Raw genomic sequence first — 17,953 nt, 5'->3', positions numbered from 1 at the left:
CACGCACACTCACACACGCACTGCATGCGATCCTGTTCAGTTCGTGCAGTCGTCCCGCAGTAACACATCAGTCTCTGCTAGTCCGTGCCTAATTTAGGCTGCTTCCACACCATGTTAACTTACAAAAACGTCAAGCAGAAAACACAAAAACGAACCAAAGTCGAGAAATCAAGTATAAAAGGAAGAGAATAAATGAATTTTAACATCTGAATAAACAAAAGATAAAAGCATTTCTTAAAAAATAAACAGATCATTCAGTTAATTTACATCATCACATTACCAGGATTTTCTTTTAATTTTATCGCATAATGGAGTATTATTGACAGTGAGAAGAACAGCAATAGCAACATGACATTCTGTACTGCACAAAGTGGTGATCGATCAGGTTTCGAATGAAGCATGAAGAAAAAGCGGCATCGGGCATCTGAGACAGTCTTTGGAATCATTAATTGGTCGGGTTCAGCTGCCGCCTCCCCCTTTAGAAGAAGCCCCACCCCAATGATATGACTGAGATTAGTTGATTGACAGAGGACATTACTCGCGACAAGTCCACAGTTCAAATCCTGCCCACTCAACCATGAATTTCCAGTGACAGTTCCTGGCATCTGTCGGCAATGCAACCAACAGAGCTAGTCTTCGGACAGCGCGTGCCATTTAGCGATCTGTCGTCGCGGTTGGTCGCAGATCTCGCGCCAGTGCTCGCCCGGGGTGCCAGGGGAGGAGGTGCCCAGGAGGAGCCGGCCAATGACAGGTGTACGGGACGTTCTGTCAGAGTCCAGCAGGAGGAGCTCCACACTGGTGTCTCGCAGGCCATCTTCTGAGGGCAGGTCGAAAACGAAGAGCTCATTGAAGACGGGACTGGGGGCGCACTTTTTCACATGCGTCTTCTTCTTACACACTCGCTTCTTCCCCTGGAACAGGTTCACCTTCACGTAAGGGTCTAAAAAAGATGGCAGGAAGAGAATAAACAGAGTGAGACAGAGAATCAATACTTCAGTCGATTCACAGAAATGATTCATTGTGCACTGGGAGATCATGGACAATACAGCTTGAGAAGTGTTGATCATGTTTATTATGGTTGACTAAAACCATAGAAAACAACATGTTACTTGAAATGAAATAAATGTAAACTAAAACAAAATATATTAAAAAATATTTTAATTATTATTTCATCTAGCTGGCAAGGGCAAAATTTCTCATTTTCATTTAGTTTTACTTGATGTATTAAAACAAGCTACAACCGAAATAAAAATTAATAAAAACTAAAATAAAAAAGACAAAAACACACCACAATAATAAAGTTATTATTAAAATTATTATTATAATCATTATTACTAATACTAAAATTTATATTTATATAATTATTGATATATTAAAACTATTAAAATTATTTTAATAAAAAACATACAATCAAAATGTAATTTTATTTTTTTGTAAAATTATTTTTGTGTTTTCCTCAATAAGTATTGTTTTTTTTTAACATGCAGTTCTTGAAATGTCTGCAATCTCTCTCTCTCTCTCTCTCTCTCTCTCTCTCTCTCTCTCTCTCTCCTCCCCCTATATAAATATATATATTAACCATGGTGCTTCAGCTAATGACAGCTTCTATCTGACCCGTGCTTTAACCTCACCCGAGGGTCCGTTGGAGTCAGTCTTGGGCAGGTGGCGGGCTTTGAGTACCACCACAGTCAGAGTACTGGTGGTCGACTGATAACACAGGGATAGAAGTAGCTCTCCTCGACCAGCACTCCTCTACAGAAAAAGATAAAGAACCAAGACATTTATTTATATGTTCTTGCAAGGTTTCCTGGACACAATCAGCATCACAAAGCCCAAAACACCTTCTTTTTTATGATTTCACATTTGGGCAGCTAACCCTAGGCAGGTTTAAGAAGACAAACTTCTAAGTGCGTTAACATTACGAGCAACTGACTGTGAATCATTCCTTTGGCACAACACCAATGTATGACTCCAATTATGTGTGAACACGGCAGCATGTTGCCTTGGCAACACATCAGCAGGGTTCTGCTGCTGCCACAGTGATGACTTGGAATGTCTCTCAACCAAAGAGGCATAATATGTGTGTGTTTAACTATATGCAGCCACAGTCACCAATGAAAGATAATAGCTTTCCTTTCAGCTTAAATGGAGTGGATTCTTATGCACACAACAGTGAAATTGTGTTGCCAAAACAAGATTTTGTCAAAGATTATGACTTCTGCCCCGTTTACTATTATTTTAATAAGGTATGTGGCCTTTCAGTCCTCAACAAAGCCATTAATGCATTTAGGAGTGCATTATATGTGACAAGAAAATTGGTATAGACTCTTTATTAACAGGTTAGTTCATTTATTATCAGCCTAAATACATGCAGTCAGTATTTAAAGGCAGAAACACTGAGTCATATGTGGTCCATTAGTGGGTCAATTAAAAATTTACAACCTGTGGAGATGGATGGTAATGATTATTTATTGACCCAATGGACAAAACTGTCACCATTAATTGTTTGTCTATCCAGACTTGGGTGTGTCATTGACTGCCCGCAGTAAGCAAGACCAACTTCTGACTGTCTATATATACAATACATTGTTCATTGTAAATAGTCTTATATTTTAAATACATGCATATTCATGTATATATGTGAAAATTTGATCAAAAGAAATATAATTAAAGCTATTCTTACCCTGACATTCCTTTTAATAATGTCTCGGCTCATGAGGACGCGCCCCTCGGATAGGTCGATGTCAGCCAGAGGAACGAGGGTCTCTCCGATCACTTCATCACGTGAAAAGCGGTCGAAACTCAGCACCATGAAGTGCAAAGCCAGCTGGGAAACCCGTGCATATGGGATTCCATAGAAGCTGAAGGTCTCGTCGAAGGCTGGGTCCAGAGTCTTCCTCAAAACACGTGTCTTCACCTTGTGCTTCTTCAGCAGCAAGGTCAGCTTGATATAGGGGTCAGAGGTCAATGACTGTTCATCAGTGGGAGACAATCTTTGTGCCTCCTTGATGTGAACCATGAAAGCCTTCTTTTCAAAGTTGTACTCAACCGAAAAGTAGAGTGTCCCCAGGCCACCCTCTTTGTCCTGAGATTTCTCCACAGCCGGTGTCGGTGTCTGACTGGACAGAATGCTTTCTGGAGTACCAGCCTCCTGGTTACCACCTGACCCAAAGCCTGCTTGCAGAGACGGGATGTCCAGGTCTGGGGAGCTACGCACCTTGAGTTGGAGGGTTGGTGACTTGGAAGTGAAGTTTCCATTAAGATCTCGTTTCTCCAGGTCCAAAATGGAGCTCTGACCGCCCACCGCTGGGACTGAGGGTCTGTTTTCCATGAGCTTCTGGTGTCTTTTCTCCTCCAAACTTCTTCTTTCCATTCAGGCTCTCAGGGTAGATGTCAACTCCCTTCAGCATGTGGACAAACTTATAGGGTGGGGTCTTGTTACTAGCCTTATTGCCTTTGCGCTGACAGCAAATCCATGCAAAGATGGAGACGCTGAAGACCATGCCAAACACACTCACCACTGCCACGCTCACAGGAACCTCCGCTATGTATAAAACAGGAAATTGAGAAAAAAAACACACCAATAATTTATTTATTTACTAGATGTATGTAGACTTACTGTTGCCTTAAAATATTAAAACACCTTCAATAGGGGAAAGTAGAGAGATTATATAAACTGTTTTGCATCTGAGGCAACACAAACACTGACATGTGTTCACGTTAATGGTTAAAAACATGTAAAACCATGCAAAGAAAAATAATGCCACTTTTTCCACACCGAACAAGGTCTCAGGAGATCACTGTCTCTTAAATCATGGCGGAGATTACTATTTACATTTACAAAGAACTGTTCATTTCGATTAAGCTACAAAAGCCTGACAAGCAACAACCATGTGGCAGTGCAGTTGCAGTAGTGTCTGTGAATCTGGAAATTTCCGTTTTCGTGGAGGGTGCAGCACCTCTCCAGTGAATCAACTAAGATGCTCTGTCAGCCTTTTGTCTTTCTCTCAGAAAACAAATCACGTACACTTATGTGACTAATACGTTATCACCGAAGGCTTCTGACAAACATCTCAACTCGTTTAAGCATCTTCATACACCAGTGATGTCATAGGCTACTAATAGAGCACGCGCCTGTTTATGCCTGTCCTCGCGCATCAGTGAAAAGCCGCGTTACTGTTACTGAGCCACGTTCCAAAAAACAGTTCTTTAACCATGCACAAATACCATATGTTCTCCTAAAATGATAAATAACAACAATTTACTCACCGAAATGTGCTTCTTCTGTCGTCACTGGTGCCATTGTATGCGCGCGCTCTGTCCAAGGTCCTGAAAAGATGCTTCCAGCTCGCGCTGCCGCTCACGATTCTTCACGCACGTTAAACTCGCCCGTCTTTCTCTTCAGGCGGAGACTAGAGACACGAGACTGAATAATTTAATGCTTGTAGTAGATTAAAAAATTAACGCCTGTTTTTTTTGTCGTTCCAAAATAAACAGAATAAGCTAGATTTCCCCCGTTCGCAGAGGTTTCCTCACACCCGCCCAGTGCTGATACTCGCTGCGCTATGAGTCTGCCTCTCCAGTCCCCTCCCCTCCAGTGAGTTCATCGCTTCTGACGCAGTTCTGACGAACACGACGCCTGAAATCACTGCCCTGCGCACTGATACCAAACACATGCCTGTTAATCATTGTAACTGCCCAGTGCTTATGGCGTATGTGTGCTTTCAAACGTATCTGAAGAGGTCCAAGTGAAATGGTCTTTGTTGTGGTTCTATTAACGGGAAGGACTGAGCTGATGACACTTAATTTCATTTGCTGAAGTTGCACATCAATTCACAAAGCACAGGCCCATCACACTGTGTGAATTGAGTACAACATGAACTAATCTCTTTTATGTTTCCTGGAAGTGACTTTGGATCATAATAACATGGGTAATAAAGCAGTCTGCCTTAATGAATATCATTAATACGACCTAAACTTATCTGGTTGGTCATATAAAAACCAGTGGACTTGTTTTTTTTTTTGTTCTGTTGGCAGAGATGCATATGGTCTGACGTCTTTTAGGCCCTTTCTTAAAATTCTTTAATAAGTGTGTCATTGGTAACAATGTTCCTGTCCTTATTTAACATCTGTTTTGAATATTCATGCTCATTAATGAAAATCTGATTTATTGTGCCATGCTCAGAGCATTCTTCATCAATTTGAAGTTTTATTTAATAATATACAGAAGGGAATCTACACACAGACACACACAAAAATATTTGGTTCTTCAGCGGTTCTTGAGGGGATCTATGTTTTTTACATACAAAGTTTAGTTAGAGAAATATTAAAAAACAACATTAAAATACAGTGTATTTCTTGAAGATAACGTTGTTCTACACTTTTTTGCCCCGATATAAGGAAATATTGGAAATATCCACATAAGACTTTTTGACCTCAGAAAAGCATAAAAGTGATTCAAAACAGCTTTTGCCATTGTAGTATATTCCCCATTCATAGCAAACATATGAGAGTGGAGTAACATATCTAAACCTGAGGAGAATGGCATTTGACAAAGGTGCTGTATAGCACTTATAGTGGTTCTCTGATGATTACAATCCAGTGAACCACTTGCATTCATCTAAAAGGCATGCTGAGAGCATAAGATGTTAAAATTATATTACATTTATTAGACGCTTTTATCCAAAGCGACTTACAGTGCATTTAGGTCATACATTTTTTACCAGTAATGTGTGTTCCCTGGGAATCGAACCAACAACCTTTTGCACTGCTAACACAATGCACTACCACTGAGCTACATTAACATAAATAATGGAGCTATTTATAATCGGGTAAACAGGTAAACTGACATTATATTTCTTATTTTATTAAGAAATGTATCTCATCCCCTATGCTTTTTATTGAAGAACATGCAGATCTTAAAACATCCGGAATCACAAAATTGAAATGCAGTTGATTATTTTAATTTGCTGCTCACACTCCTAGCTCCTTTTCGTAAAAAAGATTTTTCATCATAACAGAAAATGTATAAATGAAAACATTCTAGACTATATGAGGAGGCTCTGAATAGACAATGGGTGGCATTTGGGTCAAAAAGGTTGAAAATCTCTGGTTTAAATGAAGCCATGAACTCTATCTTGTATATACCCTTGTTTCTAACTGGACACTGATTTCAGCAACAGCCATAAATCATCATCAGCGTGCATTCATTTCCTGAGTCACCTAATCAACAGAACCTCCAGCCCTGTATTAGCAGCCACACTATAATTTCAGGCAAGCAGGTTGGTCAAGCACACTCTTTCTATACAGAATTTATAGTCGGTTCAGCTAAACCTTTTTATCCAGAAGTGAGTACACAAGGACAGTCTGCCCGAAGCAACCTGAGGTTACATGCTAAGCTCAGTGGCATTGCTCATAGCTCACTCTCTGACTCAATCAGTAGTCTTTTGATTAGCAAGACTACCATAGACTTTAGTCAGGTCAGGGTACACATTCTATTTTTATTTTTGTGCAAGAAAACAAGGCTGTGAGGGACAGGTGTACAGTCTGTTGTTATTGTCACAAACATATGCTTTACAGAGTTTTTTATGAGGATTTTTTTGTTGTATTTTCAGTGTTGCATTAGCAATCAACAGGAAGTTAAAAAAATATAATAAAAAAAACTAATTAGCAAAGAATTATATATGGGTGTATGCTGACTAAGGTACATACCCGTACACATCTACTCCATTTTAGCATTGTACTTATTCAGTTTTTATTGTGGTGAGAGATACAGAAATTTATCAATGAAAATATTCAGTGTTCAAGACCAAACAGTGTTCAGAAAACATTTACTGAGGTCCTTCACACCCAAACTCTCACATGTATGCAGTGAAGGCCTGCACTTAAACACTGGTGATGTTGTATTGCATCATTTTAGTATGCAGAACAGAGCGCTGACTCATTATCATTTAAAATCGGATTGAAGATAAATGGCCATTGTATTTATCTTTTTTTTTTTTCATTTTACCCTAAATGTATGAGATCACACTTTTTATTAAATACAAAATGTCATTAATAAGTATACAAATAAGAATCTGTTAATGAAGGCTCAACACAATAGAACCATATTGATGCCAAACAAGATATATAACATAACATTAAAAAAAAATACTTTAAATAATACAACAAAATAATAATAATAAAGAAAATATAATCACAAGTTATATACAAACGAACAAAACCGTTTTAATGCCTTTTGATTTTTCATTTTACTATAAGGGCATCTGCGAAGGTATTTTAGATCATTTCTAATATAATAAACAAAGGAGGGAGATTTAAAATATCTTCATTTATGTATAAAGATATTTTGCTAATAATATAATATTATTAATCAATCGTACAAAACGAGCACTCTTTAGTTATTCCGTACATTCGCTATTGTAAGGTGAGAGTGAAACTATCAGCAACCACACCCCTCTCTACCATCCAGTCCTGCGACAAATTACATGTAAAAAAAAAAAAAAAAAAAAAAATCTTTATCTTAAAGGAATGTTTTGCATAAATTAATGTCTGAGATCACACTTCTGGCTCGTCACCGCCAGCACAGACACTCGCACGGCCAGCGCCTCGTGCTCTGTCTGTGGGTCGTTTGGGCGACACTGACATCTGCTGGTTGATTTGTTAAGTGACGAAGCCTACAAAACATAAGTTCACCATGACTAAGGTACCGAATTTGAACTCAGAGAACATTTTCAAACACATTTACTGAGATAATGACCAAATTAAAACTTGAGTGGGCCCTAAAAATACATAAGTGGCTCACCGTTAGAGACCTTGTACGCCGTTACTTTTATTTTGCAGGCAGCGCTCGTGCGTAAGAACAACGGGGCGCGTGCGTGAAGAGAGAGCCGTGAGTCTCTCCAAAATGGCGACGACCATAGAGAGTGGCAATGCAGGAGCTGGAAAATAAGAAAAAAACACCTCGGAATCCCGAAGCAATATTTGTGGTCAGTGGGATTATGACAGGATAGTTTATTTTCATGTCCGGTAACTGTCGACAGTTTCCCGTGAAAGCGGCGTGTTGGTTTTTAACGGGCTTTCTTTGGTAGAAAGCGCCCTGCTCTCCTTATAAGGCTGCAGGCTTTGCTAGCTCATGTCTTTAGGGTGCAGTGGGCTTTAAATGAGATATAACACGAGATTAATCAGTATTTAAGTACTACACAGGATGTAATTCATTTAACGGAAGCTTGTAAGATGTTAATGAGATGTGGACTGTAACTGTGCTTCTGTAGGAAGATGTGGATGCATTCATGAAGCTGCCGGGCAATGACACAGCAGACGCCGTGCTGAGGAAAGCTGGATGAACAGTATCAGAAATATAAATATATGGAGCTCAATCTGGCTCAGAAGAAACTCAGGTTTGCTTTTGATCTATTCTACGCGGTAGAGTAATAGTCAATGATTAGTTTCTGTGTCAAGGCTAAAGGATGCTCTTTCTATACAGACTATGTCTGTTTAACTGGCTGCCAGTTTCCTTTGCATCATTGCTGACTATCGTTTTCTTTTGTTATGAGGAACAAATAAACAGTGATTTATTGCTGCATTAAAAAAAAAATCAGGTTAATTACTCAGATTAAGCATAAATTATTGGCACTAATTCCACTTTACTCTGATATTTTTTTGTATTTCTTAGGTTGAAAAGCCAGATCCCACAAATCAAACAGACGTTAGAAATCCTACGGCTAAACGGCCCATGCAGAAAAATGAAGGTGAGCCTATCACAAATAATTAAAACTCCCATATACTCCATATATTGCAAATGGTTGGAGGGAAGCAAATTCAGAGATCAACTCTCTAATGCCTAAAAATGTGCTTTTTTTAAATGGGTGTTTTGTTTTCTGTCCTCTCACACTTTGTCCTCATCTATTAATGTTTGTTTTCTTGTTTGCTTAATCCCAGGACACTACAGATCTCATGGAGACACATTTTCTGTTGGCTGACAATGTCTATTGCAAAGCCTCTGTCCCACCCACAGATAAAGTGTGTTTGTGGCTTGGGGTAAGCACTGACTACTGTGTGTCGTTGTTTTAATAGTGAACATGAAATAAACAATTGATAAATATCTAATTTCTCCCCGACAGATAAGTCTCCAGACAGATAATATCTAATTTATTATATCTCCAGACAGATAATGTACAGATGGAAAAAATCAGGTTGCTCTTTTTTCCCCCCGAGTTGGTCAATGAGAAATACATCATATTATGTAAATAAAAATAGGGTAGGACTTGAATATTGCTGTTTTGACATTTTCAGTATTCAAAGTGTTGATGTTTACTGCCTATAGCTTTTCCTTTTTAGACTATTGTGCAGCTCAGTTGTGTTGTAAGAGTGTTGGTAGGGGATTGTGCAGCTTAAGCTCCTCATGAACTGATGAACCTTGATTGGCAGTGTATCACCATGGCTGTCTATTAATCGTTAATGTGACAAACTAGCTCACAGCCATGGTTTTTGTGTTTGTGTACCAGGCTAATGTCATGTTGGAATATGATATTGATGAGGCCCAGGCACTGTTGGAGAAAAACTTGGCTACAGCTTCCCGGAATCTGGACTCTCTGGAAGAGGACCTGGACTTCCTTAGAGACCAGTTCACAACCACTGAAGTCAGTATCCTTTAAAAAAATGGCAAATATATAGAGAGACTCAGGTTTGTATTTGTCTTTTCCATAATTATGTGCGCATTGCATTTGATTAGTTCTTTACCTAAAATCTTTTAAATTGAATAATTGTCTTAGTTAAAAATGTGAATGTAAATGTCAGATCAATATCTTGTCAGATATACACACTGCCATTCAAAAGTTTGGGTTTAGCAAGATGTTTTAATGTTTTTTTTTTAAAAGAAAGTGTCTTATACTCACTAAGGCTACATTTATTTGATTAAAAAAAATGCAATATTTGGTGTGTAGAGCAGTGGAGAGCATTGAGACACTTCCTTTTGTTACTTGTTATCAGATATGTAATAATGAATCTTGTTTAGATTTAGCAAAGAGGCCAGCTGTGAGAGAGATGGAGTTATGCACTGCACCAATTTGGTGGAAAAGAAGTAATAGTGTCATAGCTATAATGTGATGGGAAACGTTAATATTAAACCGTGCAGATATTTCGGTATGTTTAGTGTTGGTTATGTGATCAGTGAGTGAATCAGGAGAAATATTTCTATACAAAATTCATATCACATTCTCTCAGCATCTCAGCAAACTGTGATGTATTTTAATGGTTAGTCAGACATTTGTTTGACATCTGTTGATTTCTTTCAAGGAAGAACTCCTTGGTTAAATCAGATACAGGCCATAAGTGCCACCTGTTCCCACCATCTGTTAGAATCCGTTAGTTAACGTTTTGTTGAAGACTCTCGTGTCATCTAAGTGTAACATGTTCTTTCAAGTGGCAGTGTGAGGAAATACTTGCCAACCTTTTCAGATCCCCCTTAACTGCTACTCTCCCAGATATGGCACGCGTTTACAATTGGGATGTCAAGAGAAGGAGCAAAGACAACCTCCTCAAATCAGCTGAGCGGCCCTAGAAGAGGAGGCCTAGTTTGGTCCCACCCCACCCAAAATACTTCCCCATCAGAACATTCACCGCCATGTATCTGTTTGCACCAACACCAACTGTTATCTATTAATTTATTACTTTTTAAAGTATTTTTTTCAAGTAAAGAGGTGGAAAAAAATCAAACAAAAGTCATAATGTTAGTTTTCTTTTCTTTTTTTAATATTATTTTTAGCTGTTTAAGAGGGGGCCTCTCTCCACAGGGTCTACACATTTGTCTTCCTCGGTGCTCTCTTTTTTTTTTTTTCTCTCATTTGTTGTTTGGTAATATTCTGAAATTTCAGTTCTGTTAAAGCAAAACTGTTTAAACTCCTGTGGCCCTCAAATTTCTTTCTGTGGAATTTTTCTTGCCAGATTTTGGTGAGATGTTTGTCAAAATGCAGCGTGCAGAATATCAGGGGACATTCGGTTTCATTTATCAGCCTCTCCTCCACTTATCTTCACTCCTCCTCCTCTGATGTCTGTTTTTTCATCTTTTGTCCTGTCATCTGTACTCATTTGTCACACTGTAGTCATTAAACACTGAACAAGGAACAAATAATGAAGAAATTTGGGAAAAGGCACAAAATCGATGAGATGGTCCTGTGTTTTTAATCTGCATACAGTAGCTTTTTATAATTCCTCATCTGATTGAGGTTCTGGCAGTGAGCGGGATGAATAGGCTTTGATGAATCCAACTAATTAAATATGTGCCTGCAAATCTGTACATTTCTTTCAGTCTTTGACAATCACTTGTGCGGTACTGAAAATACACATTTTGTCTTGATATTTTATTGCATTTTAATTACATGCTTTTGGAGCAGCACACCAGCTGTAATGATAATATCATCGAACTGTACAATGGCCCTCAGTTCCTACAGGTCGGGGGTGGAATGTTAATGAAGTTATAATATACAACCAGAACATTTTTAACATGTTATTTTAATCTGCAGTACATTTACAATTCCCTTGATTAAGAAGTACAGGGTGTCTCAAATTCACTGAAACAGTAGTGTTTGTACAGTCAGTCCTTGCAAATCCACATAAGCCACAAAAAGCTTATAGAGCGAGCAAAGTGGTGAACCCAATCCAAACTCCTCTGGTTCTTACCTGAGACCCCGTCTCAGCCATGTTTTGAAATGGCTTCATGTTATCCAATAATGTGACAGATTAACTACTCAGCCAATTGTGCACTGTTATGGACAGTGTCGAAACACATCTCCTCCAAATCAGATTCAAGAAAAGCGACCATGGATACATTTCTTAGGGGTGAGAGTGAAAGTGAAGAGCAAGTCATTTCAAAGTAAAGATGTTATAGATGAATAAAGTAAGGGTTAATACATGGCGATGCAAGCTCTATAGATACAGATGTCTTGTGTAAATGTGTACAAGGTCAGTGGCCCTCACTGGGTGATTAGAAAACCTATAGGAAGAGCTTGCTTTTTTCACATAGTAACATAGTACAATCACCAAGCTGTAACATCAGAAACACTCTTTGGGTTCGTAAAAGGTGTAAAAGATGTACTTAAGTACAACTGATTAAGGTTTTCTTTGTAATTCTGATAAGCTCCAGAGGCCTCTTGTGGTAATGTGTGATAAGTGAAATGTTAATATTTGTAAAATAATGCACGTTTATTAATCCATCTGGGGCTCATGGATCTACTTTCAGTAGTCTCTTATGAATCTCTGCATTAGATCATAAATTAACCTCTTTGGTGATATGATGGATTATCATATCAGGTGACATGTATCTCGCACCATTTCAATTACAATTGAAAATCTAGTTTTGTTCATATGGGAATCATTACAGATTGTGTGTTTTTCCAGTCTTGGTATTCTTCATGTAGTATATTGCAGTATATCTCCTTTCCGTTTGTCTTTACTAAAATAATCAAACACTTGACACCTTCAGCAGTCAATGTTACAAGTCTGAGATCTTTGAGTCAACAGAAATGCATATCCCAGCATCCATCATTAAAGTCAGCAAGTAAAACTTGTGTTAGTCAGTTTTCTGCCCCATGATACAACCAAGAGAAGATACCTGGAACAAGCTTGTTCTTGACTACTGGAGATGTCCAAAGCCAGAGCATCTTCATTTGGGAAGTCTAACTTTCGTGGCTCAACAGAATGAATGGAGAGATGTTACAGCTAAAGTGCAGATATAGTTCTGACCGGCCTTTCAGCAGGAGTTCTACAATAGCCTTTTATTCTTAGCAGTTCAATTTGGCCATTTACAAGATTGTGGGATTAGGTAAATGAGCAAAGTAGTATAGAAAAGTGAAGCAATATGGCATGGTGGGACTCATTTAGGCATTCATCAGGCAGGAAAAGGGGTGATAATCATAATCAGGGAGTTGAAGACTGACCCTGTGATTGGAGGAAGCAGGGTTTTTTGTCAACCAGGGCCCAAATGTTTGATAGGTTCCAGGGTGATGATTACGGACTCAGCAGAAAACACCGGCGATCACCCTTTGTCACTTCTTCTGACGAATGCACCACGTTCGGTACAAACCCGCTCTTCACTCCCTCCCAACCTTCCTGGATAGTAATCTCCCCACTCTTCACCAGCTCGAATATATCCCGTTGTTAGCTCCGTAAAAGCCCTCTCCACGTTTATGGCATCACGTGCTGAAGTCTCCACGTAGCGCATGCCGTATGCAGCCGCTAGTTTCTCTGCCTCTTGCCGGCTCACCTGACGCTGTGGTTCCAGATCACATTTGTGGCCGACCAGCAGGAAGACAATGCTGTGGGGCTGCACGTGGCTACGTGCCTCTTCTAGCCACTCGTGAACGTTCTGGAAGGAACGACGGTTGGTGATGTCAAAGAGCAGTAGACCCCCCCACAGAGTTACGGTAGTATGCTCTGGTAATAGACCTGAAGAAAGCATAATAAAATGAAACAATGTTCCTGAATTTGAATTGAAGTAGCCTAGTATACGGGATGCAGAACTGCAATTCAAATTTAAATGTAAACAAGTAGAATTAATGTCGGCATGAAATGTATTTTCTAAATGCATGTTATTGATCTGAAATTGTAATGACTCCAGCTTTCAGTAAAACAACAGATTAGTTGGAAATTTCACACCTTTGTTAGAACTGACTGAAAGTTTGCATTCAGACCTGCCTCCTCCATCCAATCAACAACTAATGGCCTGAACAAGATGTTCTACATTTCTCTCGTCACAATACAGAAGGAAAAATCTGTCACTACTTGTGTGTTTTAAATAATTTAATTTAAATAAACTAATTATAACTAGAAAGGTAGAAATTTTGTAACAATAGTCTTGAATGATAAAGTCAAATGCCCTGTCAGTAAGAAAAAGGTTTATAAGTTTGTAGATAGATAGAAAGTTAGATAGGGTATTGTGTAGCATCTAGAATAAGATGATCAAACTACATGTTTATGAGAAGTGGAGTGTGGATGTCCTGCAAAATTAGAAATGAATCTGAGAAAGGCATTTGTGTGTGACAGGTGCAGAGAGAACAGGAAATGTAAACCTGCAACAGAAGGCAGAGATGAAAAACAAGGTAGATGGGAAAAAAATGTAAAAAGGCATCAGAGTGAGACTGTAAAACAGTCTGAGCTTGTGAAGGAGTACCGCTGGGAATGCACTGAGCTGTGAAGGATGCCGAGGGGCCTCTGGAGTTACTGACATCACTTTATGTCAGACATTTGTGACATTGAAGAAGGCAGTGATTCACCAATATTTATATTTCCTGTGAGTTCTGCAAAAAACTTTTGTTGGTAAAGAGACCTTGAGATGCATTCATTAGTAAATATAGACAGCATCTCTGAATCCCCTAGGGTTAATATATAAAAAAAAGAATCAGTGATGTGTGAATAAGTCTGTCATCAAGTCTGGGAGAAATACATCAGCACGGATACCATGGAAACACCAATCAGGTGGATAATAGGGACTTCTGATCAGGTAAGCTTGATGATTTAACTTAATTTCTCTTGATGTGTAAGCAACTATTTGACAATGTACAATAATTAAAAATTAAATAAAAAAAAATATTTCTGAGCTAATAAACAGTTATATTATTTATATTAGACAATACAGGTGCAATCTCAATAAATTTGAGAATGTTGGTGGAAAAAGTTCATTTATTTCAGTAATTCAACTCAAATTGTGAAACTTGTGTATTAAATAAATACAATGCGCACAGACTGAAGTAGTTTAAGTCTTTGGTTCTTTGATTGTGATGATTTTGGCTCACATTTAACAAAAACCCACCAATTCACTATCTCAACAAATTAGAAATATGGTGACATGCCAATCAGCTAATCAACTCAAAACACCTGCAAAGGTTTCCTGAGCCCTTCAAAATGGTCTCTCAGTTTGGTTCACTAGGGTACACAATCATGGTGATGAACTGCTGATCTGACAGTTGTCCAGAAGACAATCATTGACACCCTTCACAAGGAGGGTAAGCCACAAACATTCATTGCCAAAGAAGCTGGCTGTTCACAGAGTGCTGTATCTAAGCATGTTTACAGAAAGTTGAGTGGAAGGAAAAAGTGTGAAAAAGATGCACAACCAACCGAGAGAACCACAGCCTTGATGAGGATTGTCCGCAAGCAAAATTGATTCAAGAATTCACAAGGAGTGGACTGAGGCTGGGGTCAAGGCATCAGGAGCCACCCACACACAGACGTGTCAAGGAATTTGGCTACAGTTGTCGTATTCCTCTTGTTAAGCCCACTCCTGAACCACAGACAACATCAGAGGCGTCCTTACCTGGGCTAAGGAGAAGAACTGGACTGTTGCCCAGTGGTCCAAAGTCCTCTTTTCAGATGAGACCAAGTTTTTGAATTTCATTTGGAAACCAAGGTCCTACAGTCTGGAGAAGCTCACAGCCCAAGTTGCGTGAAGTTCAGTGTTAAGTTTCCACAGTATGATTTGGGGTGCAGGCTGCAATGTCATCTGCTGGTGTTGGTCCATTGTGTTTTTTGAAAACCAAGTCACTGCACCCATTACCAATAAATTTTGGAGCACTTCATGCTTCCTTCTGCTGACCAGCATTTTGAAGATGCTGATTTCATTTTCCAGCAGATTTGGCACCTGCCCACACTGCCAAAAGCACCAAAAGTTGGTTAAATGACCATGGTGTTGGTGTGCCTGACTGGCCAGCAAACTCACCAGACATTAGAGACAGAGAGAAGAATCTATAGGGGATGGTCAAGAGGAAAATGAGAAAACAAGAGACCAAAAAATGCAGATGAGCCTGAAGGCCACTGCCAAAAGTAACCTGGGCTTCCATACCACCTCAGCAGTGCCACAAACTGATCAGCCCCATGCCACGCCGAATTGAGGCAGTAATTAAAGCAAAAGGAGCCCCTAACAAGTATGAGTACATTTACAGTAAATTAACATACTTTCCAGAAGGCAAACAATTCACTAAAAAAGTTTTTTTTTATTGGTCTTATGAAGTATTCTAAATGGTTGAGATAGTGAATCTTCAGTCTGTGTGCACTGAATTTATTTAATACACGAGTTTCAAAAAGAACCAAAGACTTAAACTACTTCAGTCTGTGTGCACTGAATTTATTTAATACACGAGTTTCACAATTTGAGTTGAATACTGAAATAAATGAACCTTTTCCACGACATTCTAATTTATTGAGATGCACCTGTACATCTTTATGGAAACTGGGGGTCTATAGGATTTTAATCTATGAGGTAAACCACCTAAACAACTTTATATGAAATTGTAGTCATCCACCCTATGAACAATCAATAAATGATTGGACAGTTAGGCTATTTACAGTGATGCAGAATCATGAGAACAGTGTATAATGTAACATAATACAAGATAAAGATTTACAATACCTGAAGCGTTCCTGGCCTGCAGTGTCCCAAATCTGCAGTTTAATGCGTTTTAAATGCCCAGGTTCAATCTCCACCAGGCGGGAGAAAAAAATCTACCCCGACTGTCGGGTCCGACACTTGTGCGAAGCGGCCTTCTGTGAATCGTCTAATTAAACATGATTTTCCAACAGTGGAGTCCCCAATAACAATCAGTCGAAATTGGTAAAGCCAAATTGCCTCCATGTTTATTCAGGTCTGTCAAAGCAAAAAGAAGTAAAGTGAATTAGATGCTGCCAAAACATGTGTGATGATTTCCAATTCCAAGGACAGAACAGAAAAGAGAAAGACAATTCTTTATTTTATTCACTTGCATTTTTATGTCAGCCTGTTTTACCAGTTTACTAAAAGGAGAAAACAGAACAGCAAATTTCTCTTTAAAGCTTTCGTAACCTCTTCTGAGGATGTGTTGTAGTTATCTCTAAAGGTAGCTGAAGCACAAAATTATCCCTTGAGAGTTTAATTTTTTAAGGCCTGCATCAGTTATGATAAGGATCTGGTTGTGTATTCTTTATAAATAGAGCTCAAGATGTGACTTTATTTTTTTAAATATAGCAAATATATTCTATTCAAATATATTCAACTCTATATAATTGCCATACTATTTTAGTATTAACTTAATGCTTTTTTCAGTAATGGAAGAATATAGGCTACACATAATTAGATTTAATGCAATATGTGTTTATATGTTCTTTCTTAGTCGTCGTGTGCAACTGAATAAAACCAGTCTAACAGTAACATGACCTACTGACAGTAGGCTATGTGATGCCTGTTAGATTATTGAGATTTCACTGAGGCTTCGTCTGGTAGCTGGACTACAGGAGCTGGCTATCGTTGGCCTTGTCGTTATAACGATTACTACAATCTGTTCTATATCTACAAAAGAGGCAACTGTTTAACAAGCGTTGTCTTTGTGTAGAAGCATCTGTGTAAAGGGTCCCTTATTCGGTGCTCTTTACTTACGTTGTTTTTGTTTGGTCGGTTCAAAGCTACCAAACGGCAGATTCCATAATCTATAAAGGATTGAAGCCTCTTTAGAAACCGCTGGATGAAACGACGGACATAAACTATTTACATAACATACCGAATAATAAACAAAACATTCGTCTCTACGGAAAATCAAACAAATAGGTGCACACCAAACAGCGCCGTGCAGGCGGTCTATTTTTCTTGGATGTAGCCTAAAGATGAGTCGGCGTGTTGTTGAAATGATCCCTGCGTGGATCAAAGTCGCCCGTAAAAGTCAAAGGGTGATTTTTTATGCATGTCATGTTTTGATCCACACTTGGAAGATGGAGAAATGTTTGGATGTTTTGTGCTGATGAAATGGAAGCGACAGTAGAAGCATCATATAGCCTGACTCATCCCGCATCAGCACCAGTACCACAATCCTCCTAATAGCAGTCACAGACCTTAAATATTTCAATGCTTTCTTTCTTTGACTCACTTATTTTTGTTTCATACATAATTTTATGCTGATCTTGGGAAACATAGGCCTACTGATTTTTTTTTTTT

At 38.7% G+C, this 17,953-nt stretch overlaps 3 pseudogenes; 1 reads left to right on the top strand and 2 right to left on the bottom strand.

The window, feature by feature from the left end:
• Positions 1-606: 606 nt before the first annotated feature.
• LOC122137946 lies at positions 607-4,477 on the bottom strand (annotated as a pseudogene).
• Positions 4,478-7,894: 3,417 nt separating this feature from the next.
• LOC109092930 lies at positions 7,895-11,290 on the top strand (annotated as a pseudogene).
• A 1,715-nt stretch (positions 11,291-13,005) lies between these two features.
• On the bottom strand, positions 13,006-17,618 carry LOC109092927 (annotated as a pseudogene).
• Positions 17,619-17,953: the final 335 nt, after the last annotated feature.

Source organism: Cyprinus carpio, chromosome B7 (genome assembly GCF_018340385.1).
Source record: "Cyprinus carpio isolate SPL01 chromosome B7, ASM1834038v1, whole genome shotgun sequence".
NCBI classification, from domain to species: domain Eukaryota; kingdom Metazoa; phylum Chordata; class Actinopteri; order Cypriniformes; family Cyprinidae; genus Cyprinus; species Cyprinus carpio.
This window is presented reverse-complemented; position numbering and strand designations above follow the sequence as displayed.